At 40.0% G+C, this 16,047-nt stretch overlaps 1 long non-coding RNA gene across 1 annotated transcript in view; it reads right to left on the bottom strand.

Moving 5' to 3' along the window:
• The window catches only part of LOC310880182, a 125,672-nt gene that overhangs the window by 11,646 nt on the left and 97,979 nt on the right, over positions 1-16,047 (bottom strand). The window contains exon 3 of the long non-coding RNA XR_014571517.1: positions 348-423. This is a non-coding gene — a long non-coding RNA (uncharacterized lncRNA). The remainder of the gene's footprint in view (positions 1-347; positions 424-16,047) is intronic.

Raw genomic sequence — 16,047 nt, 5'->3', positions numbered from 1 at the left:
AGCTACACATAACACTGTAATAATAATCTTCCTCCATGATAAGCTGCTATAGGTGTCTCAGTCACCCCTCTCCTATGTCTCACTTGATTCTGAATTTATCGGGATTGCTTTTTTACTTTTTTGTCTTTTCATTTTAGGAGATTATTTCCTCTGGGCTCAGAAGGCTGAGTTCTAGGATCTGATGCATAACTTGAATATAGTCTTGTAGTTTTTTTGACAGTGAAAGTAAAGTCTTTAACAGCCGTATCTCTCACCATCTCCATCTACCAGTGATCCCCTGACACCCCAAAGAATTAGCATCTGGAGGCAAAACTGAAGTCCCAGCTGCAGCTTAAGATTAACCCTACCTGCACCGAGCTTCAACCTTCCCACATGAGGTTGTGTCTTCAGCCACTGCTGAGGACTTCAGGCCCAGGGCTTCAACTGCAAAACACATCAATAAGAAAGAGTAAGTTAGAGGACAGCTTCTGAGGCTATTTCATTTCCAAATAGAAGTAACATTTCTATCACAATGCCAGCAGAAAAAACAAGAAGCAAAACAAACTAATGATTTGTCACCCAGAAACCAGCTGGTGCCACTTTGAAGTGTTGTGCTCAGAGGAGGAAGAGCTTAGAGAAGGCAGGGCTTTTCTTCTCTCTCTCCAAAGTGGACATGGGATAAAGAGAGAGAAGGTAAAGGAAGAGAGGTGGTGCATCTGGCTGGGTGTCGAGTAAAGCAGACACTCTGAGAGCAGAGAGAAACACGTGTTAATACAGTGGCACAAATTACAGAAGAGCTTGGAAATCTAGAGAAAGAACAGCCTGTCTGGTCCACACTGAGATCCTGGGATTATGACGAGTTTCTCTGTTACTATTGACTGTTGTCACCAAAATACATCTGCTGCTTTACGCAACTAAGGCTTCCTATGAAATGCATATATAGGCTCAATGATTCTTATAATTACAGGCTGAAAAAAACTTTGCATATTCATGAGTATCACACCATTTGTCACAGCTGCAGACCTCCAGCAAGCAATGCCTGTGATTAGGGTTTTGTTCTTCCCAAGTATATGTTTTTCCATGAACCCTTATTGGTTCTGAGAAGTTATGATCTTAACTCTCCACTCTTGTCAAACACAATTTTCTTTCTTTTTACTGCCAGCAATATGAATGAATTCCTGCTTCCGTAGCCAACAACGGGACTAGCCGGAACTGGAGTTTACATTGATGAGGCAGTATTTTATTCAACTAATGTAACAAGCTACAAAAATCTATACTTGGAGTGACAACAATTTTATTGTTCCAAATAAAGAGCTACCCATTCATTTTCTCCTCTGTGATTTAAGACTACTAACCTCTAGACTGTACTGCTCATAAACAAACAGGTTTTGTGGACCTTCTTAGGTTCACGAAAGAGGTCAAATGAAATAATAAAGATCTGGTATGTTACAGGATGTACTAACCATTAAGCAGCAGATTAAAGATTGAAAGTTTTTGAAAGCTAGACAGTTATGTATGAAATCCAACCCACCCCATGGACGTTTCAACATAAAATGGCACTAGAAGTGAGAAAAGTAGATTTTTTTTCCTTCTGAAGCTATATTTTTCTAACACAGAAGACAGAGAAGTGTAATCAGTCATGGTCAAAACCCTGCCAGTGAGTATTACTTATTTAGCCTCATATTCCAGGTGACTCACAACTTGTCTACCTGCCAACATCTGAAAATAATAAGTTATAGTAAAGTTATTAACTAGAACTATGTGAACTTTGAAGTAGCTAAACCTAAATTAAATATAAACATACAAAGCAGCCCGGGGCTAATTAATCTAATTTGTGCTCAGCCACCTCACTCCCTTTTTGTTTGTTTGCAGTTGTTTTTTCCCCTTCCTCCTCATATGTGGTCTGCAGGGAAGGACGATCCAGAAGCTAGATGCAAAGACTGCATCCTTCCGTTCTTTTGATCAGAAATATGTGGCCACTTTTCCAAGAAACAGCTCTCGACAAAGGGCCATTTTGCAACGAGCCCCGCATTCTCATCGCTCCTTATCTGCCGAAAATGAGAAGAGCTGTGCCGAGACAGATGTGTACCAGCTGAGAGCCCTTGCTGGGAAGCCTCGTGCCCACGCAACACGTGTGGCTGGAAGGGGAACCCCGTCCTCCCCTTTGCTGTCAGATATAAATTGCATACCGGAGGCTTTGATGACAACATGGTGCTCCCTCCAGGAGCTGTCTGAAGCTGCTCAGAAGGCTGAGCCTGAAAGCAGCACCAAGGGAATCACCTCTTGCTCATTTTTTAAAACACATTAAGCCCTTTTACCACTGACCAAGCTCTGCTGCTATCCTAGATAGGCTGAAAGCATGCCCCAAAATTACACGGCACTTCAATGATGCTGTTTAGAGAGGTTATGATGGCCAGACTGTTTTTAGTATTTGAGAGGTTTAAACTTCTAAGAGCCTTAAAAATTGGAGGAAAAAAATGTGCTAAAAATAAGCTCCTGATTAGGTGTGGGAAAAGTGAAGATTTGAAGCGATCTCAGGGCTGCAGCCCAGCACCAGGTAACAATAGACCTGAAACACAAAAAAGTGTCAGTGCAGTTAGCTTGTAAAGAGAGGAAAACGCACAATAGCACAACGGTGAGTTCACCTATTATATAATTGGGGGTTGTGTGTACATGTGCAGACAAGAAGACAGAATAAAAAGCCTCCTCTAGGAAATCCAAAACTTGGCAGGTTTGGCCAGGTAGAGTATGAGGCGGGTAGTGTCTAACAACAAAAAGAAACAGTCTGTAACTAAGGTTTGAATCAAGCTGCAGCTCTCCTTGCTAAACAGCAGCCAGTTTTACTGCTGCAAAAGCTATAAAAACAAAGGGAGAATAAGTCTGGCACGAGAAATAAGGCATAGGGAGGGTAAGGCAGAAAAAGAGACGCAACATTAAATATACCATGGCGGGGCTGTGCATCTGATTTCATATGAGGATAAACTGGAGAGCTACACACACACACACACACACGCACAAAGCAAGAGGATTTTGTTCATCCTTAGTTTCCATAGGGTCTGAAAGCCCTTCCAAAGGAAATCCAACCTGCCTGACAGGAGGGACACAGGGCAGCCTCACAGCCACCAACCCACCCTGGGGAGTTGGTGGGGTCTGTGGGCTTCATGAATTTCGTTAACAGTACAAACAATCCTTTATTTGGGCTTGTTTGTGGGGATTTTTCTGATTCTTGGTGTCTGAGCACAGCCAAAACACCCGCAAAGTTTTGTGAATGTTTCACAAAGCAATGAACAATTGATTCTGATACTTTTATGGTAACAGGTTGTAATAATCAAATCCAAATATGCCAGATTTGTAATTTTACAGAGGAGATATCTTCAAAAAGATATTATTGATCAGTTTGGTAGAAAGAGGCTCTATAAGCTCTTCTCTTAATATCACCTGCCAGGTCAGTTTAACTTCAAAGGTGCCACCACTCTTCTCAGGCATCTCTGCTAATCCATATTAAAAAAATAAAGCAGAAATGCTTTCCTTAACATTAATATATCAGCGATCCTTTCCTTGTTGCTCCTGACTCTCACTTCAAGCACTGCATCTCCCAAAGCTCCTCAGGGTCTAACAGAGGATTTCCACTGCATCCGCTTGGCTTAGCTGTTCATGAGTGGGCGTGAGATAAGGAAGAGCAGCAGGAGCGACTGAGGTCAAAAAACAAAGAATATGAAAAAGAGAGAGGTAGAGCAGTCCCTTGAGATTGATTGTGCACAGACCAGATGCCCATTTTGGCATGATCTCTGAAAGCAACAGGACTGGGACATTCCCTGATTTCCAGAGGGGTGCTTTCTGCAAACACTAGATCTGCTGAGGTTGGAGTCTTAACATCACCGAAGTGCGGCTGGTAAAAAACACAAATCAGTTGTAACATGCAAACAGGAACGTTGTGTAACGGTTAAAAAAGGGAGCAATGAGTATCTGTGCCACAGAAACAGCAATGGAGAGGAGCTGCTATCTCTTTGCTGTAGTACCAGCTATTTACAAGACTGAATGCATAACTCAGCCTGCAACCCTGAGGATGTCTTTCCTGAAAATCTGTAGTGTTCAGCGAGCTAATGTGAAACAAGCTGGTTTGAGTAATGACAGCACAGAGCTCTGCATGGGCTAATTTACTGCGCCTGGTTTGGGCAATAGGTATAAACTCTCCCTTCCCCTAAGGAATCGCATTACCAAGAGCAATCACAACTTTTTGTACTATAAGTCATCTGAAAGTGAAATTCATAGTCTGAAAGTGAAATTCATAGGTGGTTTGTTTATTATTATTATTATTATTATTTTTTTTTTTTTTTTTATTATTTTTTTTTGAGACAGAAAGAATCCTGCAAGAGTCGCCCTTTACAATGATTGCAAAACCCTGGTGGGATTCAGACAACTCCTAAAGTGCCAGTTGTAGAATTCTGACAGGCACACCTGAGTTTCCAGGAGATATCTGATTTATTGCTAGTCCCATGCATGCTCATTTCCGACAGGAGTTTCATTGACCCACATATATGCATGTTGTCCGTAACAAAACTACAACCAAAACCATCAGCGTCCTTGCTTTCCATTTCCATATCCACTATATCAAACACATTATTTTGTCCAAACATTTCATCTTTCCAGAATGGAAACTTTTTGGGAACACTCCTTAGGTATTTATCACCTAGCATACGAAAAACACACTAAAAATACACAAATAGAAAAAAAAATATACAGCAGTACTGTTACTTTTTTTATTTGGCACTTCTAATGATATTCTCTCATCTGCAGGAGTTACCAATTCATCTGATAACTATAGCTGTGTTATTGTGATTTAGACCCTGATCCTGCAATTAAGTCGATGGGGAACTGGTCAGCACAGTGTTCTACCCCATCGTGTTCACTGCACATGCAGGCTTTATTTTGAGGAGTTACTAGATCATTTTAATGTTCATTTTGATCAAATAGAGTATTAATCCTCACATTATTAATGTATAGAGACAAATGTATCTGTTAGCAGTGTTGAGATTAAAAGGTACTTTAAAGCTAATACCTTCTTTTCATTTTAAAGCACATAATACAGTAAATAATAATACACTTACAAATGATGATTTATGTGCTCATAATTGATTCATTAGGCATTTGCCCAAACAAAAGACACAGGGTCATAAACAACAAGCTTTAAATATTCAATGTTTTGTGGAATGTGGCTTGCATTTTAGTATATAACGATTCCAAACCTTTCCTCTCTTCCCTGTTAGACCCAGATTCTTGATGCACCTGCTGACTTAATAGCTGAAGGGTTTTGTTTGTCTATTTGTTTGACCAAACTAGATGAAAAGCACTTGGATACAGGAAAGCAATCTGAACAAATTCTCAAAGAGTATATCCTAGCCAGGTTTCCTCTCTTTTAATTCCCCAACTTTCTAGGAAATTCAGTGGATTATTTTGTGTCTTTCACTTAAGTAGAAGGTTTTGTAGTCACCAATGTTGAGACAGACACTTGGGAATACACAGGTAAGTCTATAAAGAAAAAGAGAAGAAAAATAGAATCTCATTTTGGTAGGAGAGATTCCAAGCAAGATGACTGAACTCTTCACAGAGTCAGACCAAATCCTAAGTAGGATTTTTCAGTAGACTTTCCACACCACTAGCTTGCAATCAGCCACCGCTGAAGTTTGGTCATGTTTAAACTCACAGACCCAAAGATGGTAGTTTGGACCTATTCTGTAATGTTTACCGTTTCAGGCCAGCTCCTACAGATATGTAAATACTTTACTCATGTGAGCAATCCCACTGGGTACTATTTGCATGCATAAGGCTAAGCACACGTAGCGTTGTTTGCAGAATAAGAATATGATTGACAAAGTGCTTACGACCCTAAAAACACATGAATGTACCAAAGGACATTAACAGAGACCAGAACAACAGCTAGGCAGCTGACTTGTTTAGCTTTTGTAAATATGACTAGTCATGTATTCTAATTTTTAATTGCCTAAATACATTTGTAAATATGTCCATTAATAACCGAAGTTTAAGCTTCAGGGGCATATTTTCAAGAACAACTTCCTCTAGATCTCTCTGCAAAGATACTAATGTTTTCAGGAGAGTTATTAAAGTCCTGGCAGGTGCAGAATACAAATCTATCCCGGTGAGGGGTAGATGCCTGTTAATTCCTATTCATGAACTGTGTATTATTTATACAATGTTTGTGGGCTCGGCAATGCAGTGGATATTTTTTAAATAAATGTTTATGTTCAAATAACTTTGCTAGTCTTATCTAATCTACCTTCATCATCTTAAGCACTGTAGGTGATTTTAAAAGTTTGCAAAACATTCTCTCATCTGCTCTTACACACTGGGTTTGGCAAAACACAGTGATAACATTGGAGTATCTAGCAATTCTGACGCAAAAAAATTATCATGATGCCATCAACTATTTTAAATCTTATGTAGAGCAGTGTTGGTAATCTATGGGAGGGGTGGTGGTGGTGATTCCTTCCCCCCTCTTCCTACTCAGGCCCTGACTCATTCACCTCCATATCTTTATCAGGCTTGTCCACACCAGCACCATGCAGGACAGGTAGGTGTGAGGCTCTTCAGTGAAGAGATGGGCAGCACAGTCTGAGGCCCCATCCTCAGAAGAGTTCACTCACTTGAGGTCCTCAGTGACTACTGAGAGGTGGAGTCCTAAATACCTGTGAAGATCTAAGCCTCCTCAACCCCCCCCAGTGACCACAGAGAAACCTCATGGCACTCAGGAGTTGCATTTCCCAGCTACACCCTCACCATCCTTTCTCTCCTGAATCAAGTTAAGAGCAGCTCTCCGATGAAGAAAATTCACTTCTAACCTTACTAAGGAAGGTTTCTGTCCATTCCAGAGGACTTTGTTGCAAACTTTAGCAACATAACCAAGGATATTTTCATTAAATTTTACATCCAAGTTCATTTTTTTCTTTAATCCTGATAGGTTCTTGACCCCAGTAATTCCTCCTGGTTACAATGAACCCCACGGATCTGTGGCACGTTGGCCATGGACACACTGAGAGCACTTTGGCAAAATGTACCAGTAACACTTTCTGTCTTTGGATGCAAAATGTAGTGTCAATGTTGAGATTATAACAGTGGAGTTTACTACGGCCTTGCTCAGGGAAAAAGGGCACTATGGTGAAACAGTGTCACAGGTACACTCCAGCTACACTTGGAAATGACACCAAGCAGCGTGACAGCCACCAGGAGAAAAACCACACGAACAGCTGGGCACCGTTTGTCTCCAGTTCTTTAAAATAAATACCTACAATTTTTTTATTGATTGGTATTTGGAGAGAGCGATCCAGGTACAAAATCAGATGCTGGCTAGGAAGAGGGGCAGGTGGAGGGGGAAGAGCTTGATCCCATTTACGAAGGGAGGTGACGTGCATTTGGGTCTCAATTCACAGGAGAAACTTGACTTGACATTATCAGGAGTGGTCGAAATACTCAACCCTACCAGTTGGGGTTTATAATAGAAATGCCCACTCAACCTTAACTCTAGCAGCCACAATTGTTGCAATATAATGCCACATCACTGGACCTACTCAAGCTGCATTTTGATGATTTGGCTTACTCTTAACATGCAATCTTTAGCAACTGCCAAGCATCAAGGCTGTCCTGATTGTTAAAATGTTTTGTCTGATCATAGCTCAGACTTGCTCATCTCATGAATGCTGTCTGGAGGGCTACTTGAAAAAAAAAAAAAAAAGAAAAAGAAGCCCTTTTTATTTAAAGTGACAATACAAAAGAAAATGAATATATAGCTTTTAAATAGCTATATAGAGTGATTGTAGTGTTCTTTTTCCTTACTAATTGCATACGTGAAAATTACCTTCCTTACAGGAAACCTTTGCTATGCCTCTCAGATCCTCTGAACTGTGCACCCGTGCTTCCCAGCTACATAGCAGAACGTTGTGACTTGATGCTCACTGTGCAGTGGAAGGGAGATGTGGAAGGAGTGAATTAGGCTTCTATAGTCTTTGGAAGCTGGCCAGGGATGAGGCCATTGGATCTATATTTAGGAGGGGTTTCACTTAATAGGGCTTGCAGCTGTGCATAGGTTGGGGTGTGAATTCCATCTCTCCCCACATACAAAACCAAACCTTTATTAAAGAAGCAGTGACTTTGAGCTGTTCTGAAGTACCCTATCATTTTCACTACCCTGTGCATCTGTTAAGGCATTTATATGACACATATAGGAAATAAAAAACATCAATAAATCCTGTGTTTTGATTACACTGATACAATGACCAATAGTGTTAATAATCTGAGACAATGTGAACAGAAACAATACTTTGTACTAATATGTTTTTTTCGCAAATGGATGTTCAAAAGCATCAACCCCGTAACCACGAGTGTCAGAGCTGGAAATATTATTATGTCCGTTTTATACATGGGAAAACTTAGAGCACAGAAAGGCTTTGTGATTAGCCAGTCATATGCAGCCATACCATATCTTAATGTTCAGATCACTACATATAAAATATAATGCCTGGGCAATACCTGTTGCTATGTATTTGTATATGGCTTAATTCACTGGTACCCTGAGTGCAACTTGGGGCTCTCTAAATCTTACTCTAGAAGCCTAGAGAGCAAGAGCTTAACACCATAAGCTGAGATTCTTCCGTGCTGGTCCAGGCATAGCTCAGTGCCTGAATAAAACCAGGCAGTTCCCTAACCATGCACCAAAAAATACCTTGGCAGGAGAGAACTTGCCCAAGTGCAGAGCCTTTATTTTATAGATTTTCTCTTCAAAGACGGCTTCCAAAAGTGTGTTTTTCCCCTTTTCTCCATGGGTTGTTTTTCACTCCATATTTTTGCAAGACCACAGTTAAAAGTAAGAACTTGTGCTCCATCTTTAATTGAAATTTTTCTCTAAATCTTTACATATGGGCCCAGACTCGCAAAACATTTCTGCATAACAACTGTCAGACGTGACCTTTTCCATTAAGGCACAATAACACAAGTGTGCATTGTGGTGCTCAGCACCCTATGTCCAATTGCTTCAGCATCCTTTTGCTCAGCCTGGATGAACATGCTCTTATATATGATACTGTCACAGAGATCATTGCTCTAACACAAAACTTAATCACTTCTCCCTTTGATTTTTTTGTCTTCTGATTGCCCCTTCTCTTCTAAATTAAAAGTTGTTTGCATTCACTAAAGCCGTTTACAGCTTTAGCTCATCTTTCCCATTGTCTCTTGTATGCCATTAAAATGTACTAAATGCTCTTAGTTAGACCATGACGCAGCCTCCTTTGCTCTAGTTACATTTTCCAACATGCATAGTTCTGCTTTTCCCCAGTCTATCCCCACAGGGAGAGAAGCTCCTCATAAATACCTAAAGAGCAACCTCCTCCACTCAGTTATTTGTTATTCCTCTTCACCAGCTCGGCAGTGACAACAGGTCCAAATGAAATCTTTTTTCTCCTTCTGTGTTTGTGGTCTAATAATGGCCGTATGTTTGACCATGACTCATTGGATACCTATGTATTCTCCCTGGCAACGAGAGGAATTGCTCCATTTTTGAGACCAGACTAGATTGGGTTTACCAAGGACAACACAGAAACAGACCAGACTTTATCCTTCTTAAAACATTTTGCTGCTCTGACTAAAAACAAAAACTGTAAGCACTTTGGGACAAAGACCATCATTCTGTTTGGCATTTCATAACACTGAGCACAGGAGAGTCCTGGCTTGCCTACGACTCCCAGCAATAGAAATAAAAAGAAAAAAGATTCAGCTGTTTGACTGGAGCCTGTGTAATAAATCTCTGTCTTTACATGTATAACTGGAGAAATAGTAACATGCACCTACCATACATACCTATTAGATCAGCACACAGTAACACAAAGTCACATACACACAGCGATCGCTGTTAAAAGCTTTTCAATTTTCACTTGCCAAAATGGTTCTATATAGAAAAAAAACGTGATGCAAAAATGAAGCTAGTTATTCAAGAGCCATCTCTCACAGTATCCCCTAATGTAACTTGTTCTTATTGCCCTGCTGTAACTGACTTTTCTTCAAGTTGGCTAAAATATCTGTTGTGATACTTAGCTGTGAACAAAGTGCAGAAATGAAGGGCTTTGAATTGTTTTAAATTAATGGCTATAAAGTATGACTTAAATGCTTTTATTCAAAACTAATTATTTGAGAGCAGGTATTCTTATACTTCTTTAACAGCAGGATGCAACATTTTTAGCATTATGAAAAAGAAGCTTTTGCCATGTAAACTCATGGGGTGAAATCTCATCCTTGATCTTCAAAGTGTGACAAAGAGCTATTGATTGGGAGCATATTGTCATTTAAATTACAATTAGGGATGGGTGAAAGGTGGTTATTCAACAATTCAAATCTTTTAAAAAAATGCTGTCAAGGGCAACTTAACCTTAACCTAAACACACACTTTTAAAAACTTCTGAGAGTTTCAAGTGTTTCAGATAGAAATATGATATGTTTAAAGCAACAAATCTGTAAATTCCTAGAGTAACATACAATGTATTTTATTAATGCTGTAATTAAAAAAGCCCGTGTGGAACGCTTTCATTCCCAGTTACCATGAAGCACATATTTCCTTCAAATCTGAGGGAGGGGGGCGGAAGGGGAGGTCTTTGCAATTTTTAATCAAATTGTGTCGCTCAGTTCGTCTTGCTAGAAGAGCTAATAATGTGATTTAAAATCTAGACCCAATTTGTATTATAATTGATGCAAGCCTCATTCTTAGAAAAAAATTTGGTTTCAATCTCAAGTGTGGAGAAGAGCACCAGGCTGGGACTCAGGAAAGCCGATGAATTTGCAGTTCCTATGACCAGCTGGCAACCTTCAACCAACCGCCACTACTCCCCACCTTTCTGAGATCCCAGAACTTCAGCCCAGAAACTCTATGGACCACAAGACCCTCTGAAGGCATCCACAGCTGTTGGGAATTTCATTCACTCCTGATGCTGCCAGGGAGAGGAGTTCGTGTTCTTTACCGAAGCATGCAACACGCTCAGTAAGATTTTGCCCAGAGGACCAAGAAAAGATAGGAACTTTTCATATAAACCACAGGCTCTAGGGTACAGTCTGCTACTCATCGACGTTTTGGGACCTTGCTGGGGGCTAGGTCCACGGAATGCCTTTGACCATGATGCAAAGACAAGCTACAGCGAGCGCACCCAGCACCGTGTCATCTGCCAGCGCGTTGGCAGGGCGAGGGAAGGACCATGCCAGCCTCTGGTGGGCCTGTCTTCAACCTCATTAGCTGGTTTGAGTTCAAGCAGCTCTCCCCTTTCAGAGAGGATTACGCTGCCCTGCCAAGTTAGGAAGAGCATTCCTAGCCCTGCAGGACAAACAGCTTCCCAGACCTGTGTTTATTTTCTTGGATGGCATATGTAGCCCATTGTGCGATTAGGTAGCACAGCGGGGTTTGGAAAGTGGTATTTCCCAGGGTGCTCTCGGCTCTGGACAATTGCCAGCATCAGGATCAGGGAGGAATGTTTTCTTTCACTCTACGCGGGTGAATGCAGCAGAGTTCGAAAGAGGTTTTTGATTTTCCCCTTAGCACATGAAGACTCCTTTTCACCACATACACACATATACAGTGGGAAGCTTTTCCTTGCCAATTTATTACAAATATAGGTCCTCCTCCAAAATTGCAAGGAAACCTGTGGATTTTGTTATCTTCGAGTAACTTTGCATCAGGTTCCCCGTGGGCTTTTATTCCCCTGTTACGTCACTGATTTGGTAGAAAGAGCTGAACTCAGAAGTCCCCGCTAGACAGCCCGAACCATCTGTGCTTCCTGGTAGGTGCCTGCACAGTGCAGGATGTGTGACACATGGGCAAGAACTGTAGATAAGGTTAAGCTTCCCTTATTTTGATTTTTCTGGCACAGACTAGCTGCAAGAAGAGGAGGAATTATTTTGAACAAAAAAAAAAAAACCCACTGATCTGTTTTGGGAGTGGCGATAATCAGAACATCCTATTTAACTTTTGACCACAGAGCAAGGGAGAAGAGCCAGCAAGGTTTTAGGAGCAACAGCTTTTATATGTTTGTTTCTTCTGATCTGCTTTCACACTGCTATGTAATAGAAAGGGAATTTTGGTTAAAGTACAGTAATTATGACATTTGCAGCTATTCAGTTGGTCCAAAGAATGGTGGGGATAGTGTACATTTCTGGCTTTCAAAACAATTGTGACAAGTAGCGTCAACAACAGAAAAAAACATTGTATAGACTTTGTTCTCAAGTTTAATAAGATCTTTTTCAAACCCTGTGAAACTAAAATCTCTCACTAAAATAGCCCTGCTTTATTGGGTATAAGGACACATGGCAACTAAACTTGCATAGTTTATGGAGTGAGGCCGTCAGTGACAGAGGTGCAGCGTGCACTCACTGCTGTAAACCTTGGCTTCTCTAGTTGCAATTTACTGCACAAGTAGGTGAAATCAGGAATCTTGCCCTCCTTATTGATAGCATCAACTCAATTCACACTAATAGGACTACTAGTCATGAAGAAAAATACCTTTTTTTTTCTGTGCCCACTTGTCTCCTCACTATTTTGCTGTTTATTGACAGATTTCAGTATGCATTAAACAGAGCAAATGCAGCAGGGCCTAGATCTTGGCTAGGCTTCCTACATGTCAGGGTAAAACAAATCCTACAATATAACTGAGGAGCTATACCCAGGAGCAATCTCTAGCATGGTGTGCCTTGAAACATTTGAAAAGTCTTTTGCTACATCTTTTTTTCCTCCCACTTCATGGGGAAGAGATTTAGAGCTGCATCCTGGTGTGGGACCTCCCTACCTCCTGCATCCATTAGAAAAAAAACTACAGCTGGCAAAGATGTCTGTAGATGCCACCAAAAAGAGGTTAACTGGTCCCCAGATTGCTACACACTGGCTCGTATACATTCCTGCCACTGAACTGTGCACATATCGGTGCACAAACACCTGAGAAAAATGCAAAGCGATGTGCTCAGGTTTGCAAAGACCAGAAGTAGCTTCATCTCTTCAGTTGTGGGGAAAGAAGAGCGGTGCACATGAGAGTTGCACACATTTGTTAACACAAAGAAATCAAAGAATACCAGTTTCCATAACTTTTGAACACATTACAATGACCAGGAAAGAAAGTGTAAATAGCAACTGAGTATCTATCACAGAATTCACAAGTCACCGAAATACTGGAAAAGTACCAAAAGAATATTGTTTGTCACAGCAAACAGGCAATTTATATTATCATTGCTTTAAAGCTCCTAGAACACATAATGTCTATTGTATAGGAAATTACTGATGGCTCTTATCAAGGTTAACTCCTAGTTTATTAACCTAGCACTTTGCAATTAAACACAAAAATTTAGAGACGGAATCGATTTATTTTTTTTTTTGGATAAAAGGCACGCAAATATAATTTCTAAATGTTTGGAGAAGGAGCACCCAACAGGCAAAGACAGCTCAGGGATGCGAGATGCGTTAGTGCCGCCTTGTGGACGCTTCAAAACCCGAGCAAAATCCTGTTTGCTCAAGCTAATGGCTCATTTACAAAAAATACTCCCCAATGCAGGTCTCTTTCATAACATTTGTACAAAGCAATTCTACAGATAATAAATATAGCAAAAGCAAAAGCAAGCTGGATTTAATTCAGGATGTAATCCTGATTAGGGCACACTAATTCTCACAGCTACGAGAACCATTTTTTCTTCCAGCTCTACAGTTTCAGAGGTCTGTTATATTTTCTCCGGAAATCATGTTTCCGGTTGCTATCACCAAAAAAATTCAAACCATCAACAAGAAAAACAGAAGCAAAAATTCAGTAGCTTCATTCCCTGTCAGTGCTTTGTGCATCTCCCTTGTCCTAGGGCGCTGTGCATGTTTAACCCAAGCAGGTTTTTATGTCAGCTCTCCAACCTTCTCTAGTTTGGGTTAGCTTAGAAATTTGTCTCTCTCAGTACACTTTTTTTTTTTTTTTTTTCTGATCCAGCTTAAAATGGAATGGGCAGATGAATATGAACTTGCATTTAATAAATAGTCTCCATTCTAATGGAAAAACGAGATCTGTGTGGCTTTTTTCAGTTTCTGACAAGTTTTGGCTTTAGATAAGTTTTTTTGCTTGCTTGCTTGTTTTTAACACATATTCTCTTTGATCTTCAGGTTACCTGAAATTCCAGTTCTCAATTCTACAAATATAAGTTATATGACTCTTTTATACTGATTATTAAAAAGAAAATGCCTCGCGACACATTTGCTTTATGGGCAAAGAGGGGTTCAATGCCCCTCTCATCTGGCTCATTTCTGAGGGGGATCTTTTGGCTAGATGAGTCAGGCTACAACCAGAAAATGAAGGTTTTTACAGCCCCCGAGAGCTTTGATTCCTCTTCATAACTATGGTAGCAGCAACATTTAACATTTCCAATAACTCATTTTCTTGGGAGCTAGGAAACATTTATGTATTCTTAAACACTGCTGGTCCATTCAAGATTTTTCACAACATGAAGTATTCTCAGGGGACAAATAGCTGGATAAGTGGCCACGAGGCTGCTGAATTATCACCCCACATACAATACATTTTGTTTAAGTTATAACCACAAAATTTAAAAGGCTTACTTAAATTATAAAATATTCCCAACTCCAAACCCAATACATTTACATTTGGTAACATTAATGCAGGACTGGCTTTATGCATTCCAAGTTTTTGTGGTTTCCCAATTAGTTCTCCAGTAACAGTATCACATTATCATAATTTTAAGGTGTTACAAATAAGATATCCAAATTAGAGATCAAATTCCTCATGTTATATCATTCTTCCTTGAGGGCTTACCGACCAAGCACAGACTCGGCAAAGAAGGGGATATGCTAAAAATCCTTGTTCTTCATATTCAGTCCATACTTTCATAGCAGTAAAGAGTGACTTGAAGAAAGGCAGATTATGGATAGCCGTTAGATGAACACTTCACAAGGTTATTCCTGAGGAGCAGGGGAACTTCTAGAAGCGATCTTTAATTACCAGAAGTTCTCAAGTGGTAAATTTTCAATAATTTCACTAACATGAGCTTATACAACTGAGATTTGCTCAAATTCATTACTGGCTTACTTATTTCACCTGCAAACTAACCCCCAGTGCAAAGCCTAAGTCAATGGAAGCTGCAGAGTTTCATTTGCTTTCATGCTGGAGATACAATGCTGTGACAGAGCTGTACAAGAGAGCCTCCTTCACCTCCAGATTGGAGAATATTATTGAAACTTCAATCAAACAGAATAATGATTTCCATCTGTAACCTAATGCATATAGAGCCGCTCCCACTTTCTAGTAACTTACTTTCAAGGCACAGAATACTGTAAATGTTTGGATTTTTTGGCTGCCCAAGCTTAAAAAGGAAGAGAGAAGAGCTTGAGTTACTGTGTCAGCCCAAAATAGGAGAGGTTAGAGTTCTCAAAAGGTATTTAACAAATCACTGAATGAAGAATACAGCTGTACGCTAGGATAATATGCATATATTTGCTGAATAAAATCTCAAAAAGACAATTCAAGCTATGCTCATGACAGAAGTAGTCCCAAAATGTCTTCAATGATACTCTGACATTTACGTACTATACAGATGAAAAAGTAAATATGTTCCTTTTTCCAGAACAGTCATCCATTTCTACAGCAAGATTTCTTGTGCACTGATAATAAAGTTATTCAGCTTAAAATTCTAGCTCTTAAGATGGTTTCACTGTGTCCAAACACCAAGCTGCTTCGTCTGTGTACTCCTTCCTTGCAGCAAAACTGTTAAGTAACAAGTACCAGCCTCATCTGACAATCTTTAATCAAACTTGGCATTGGTTTAAAGATTGATTAGGTACGTAGGACATCAAAGAATAAACCTCAGGGAATGAAAATGAACAATGGCATTATTTTCTTACTGTGGGTTTAAGACTAAGTCTTATTTGTAGAATCCATATTACTCTTACAGAGCCACCTATTTTGCTTTACCTCAGGATATCCCAGAGTTACTAATGGACCAATATTAAAGACTGAATTATGATCAGAATGATTATTTGTTTTAATT

Source organism: Anser anser (assembly GCF_964211835.1).
Source record: "Anser anser genome assembly, chromosome: 12".
NCBI classification, from domain to species: Eukaryota; Metazoa; Chordata; class Aves; order Anseriformes; family Anatidae; genus Anser; species Anser anser.
This window is presented reverse-complemented; position numbering and strand designations above follow the sequence as displayed.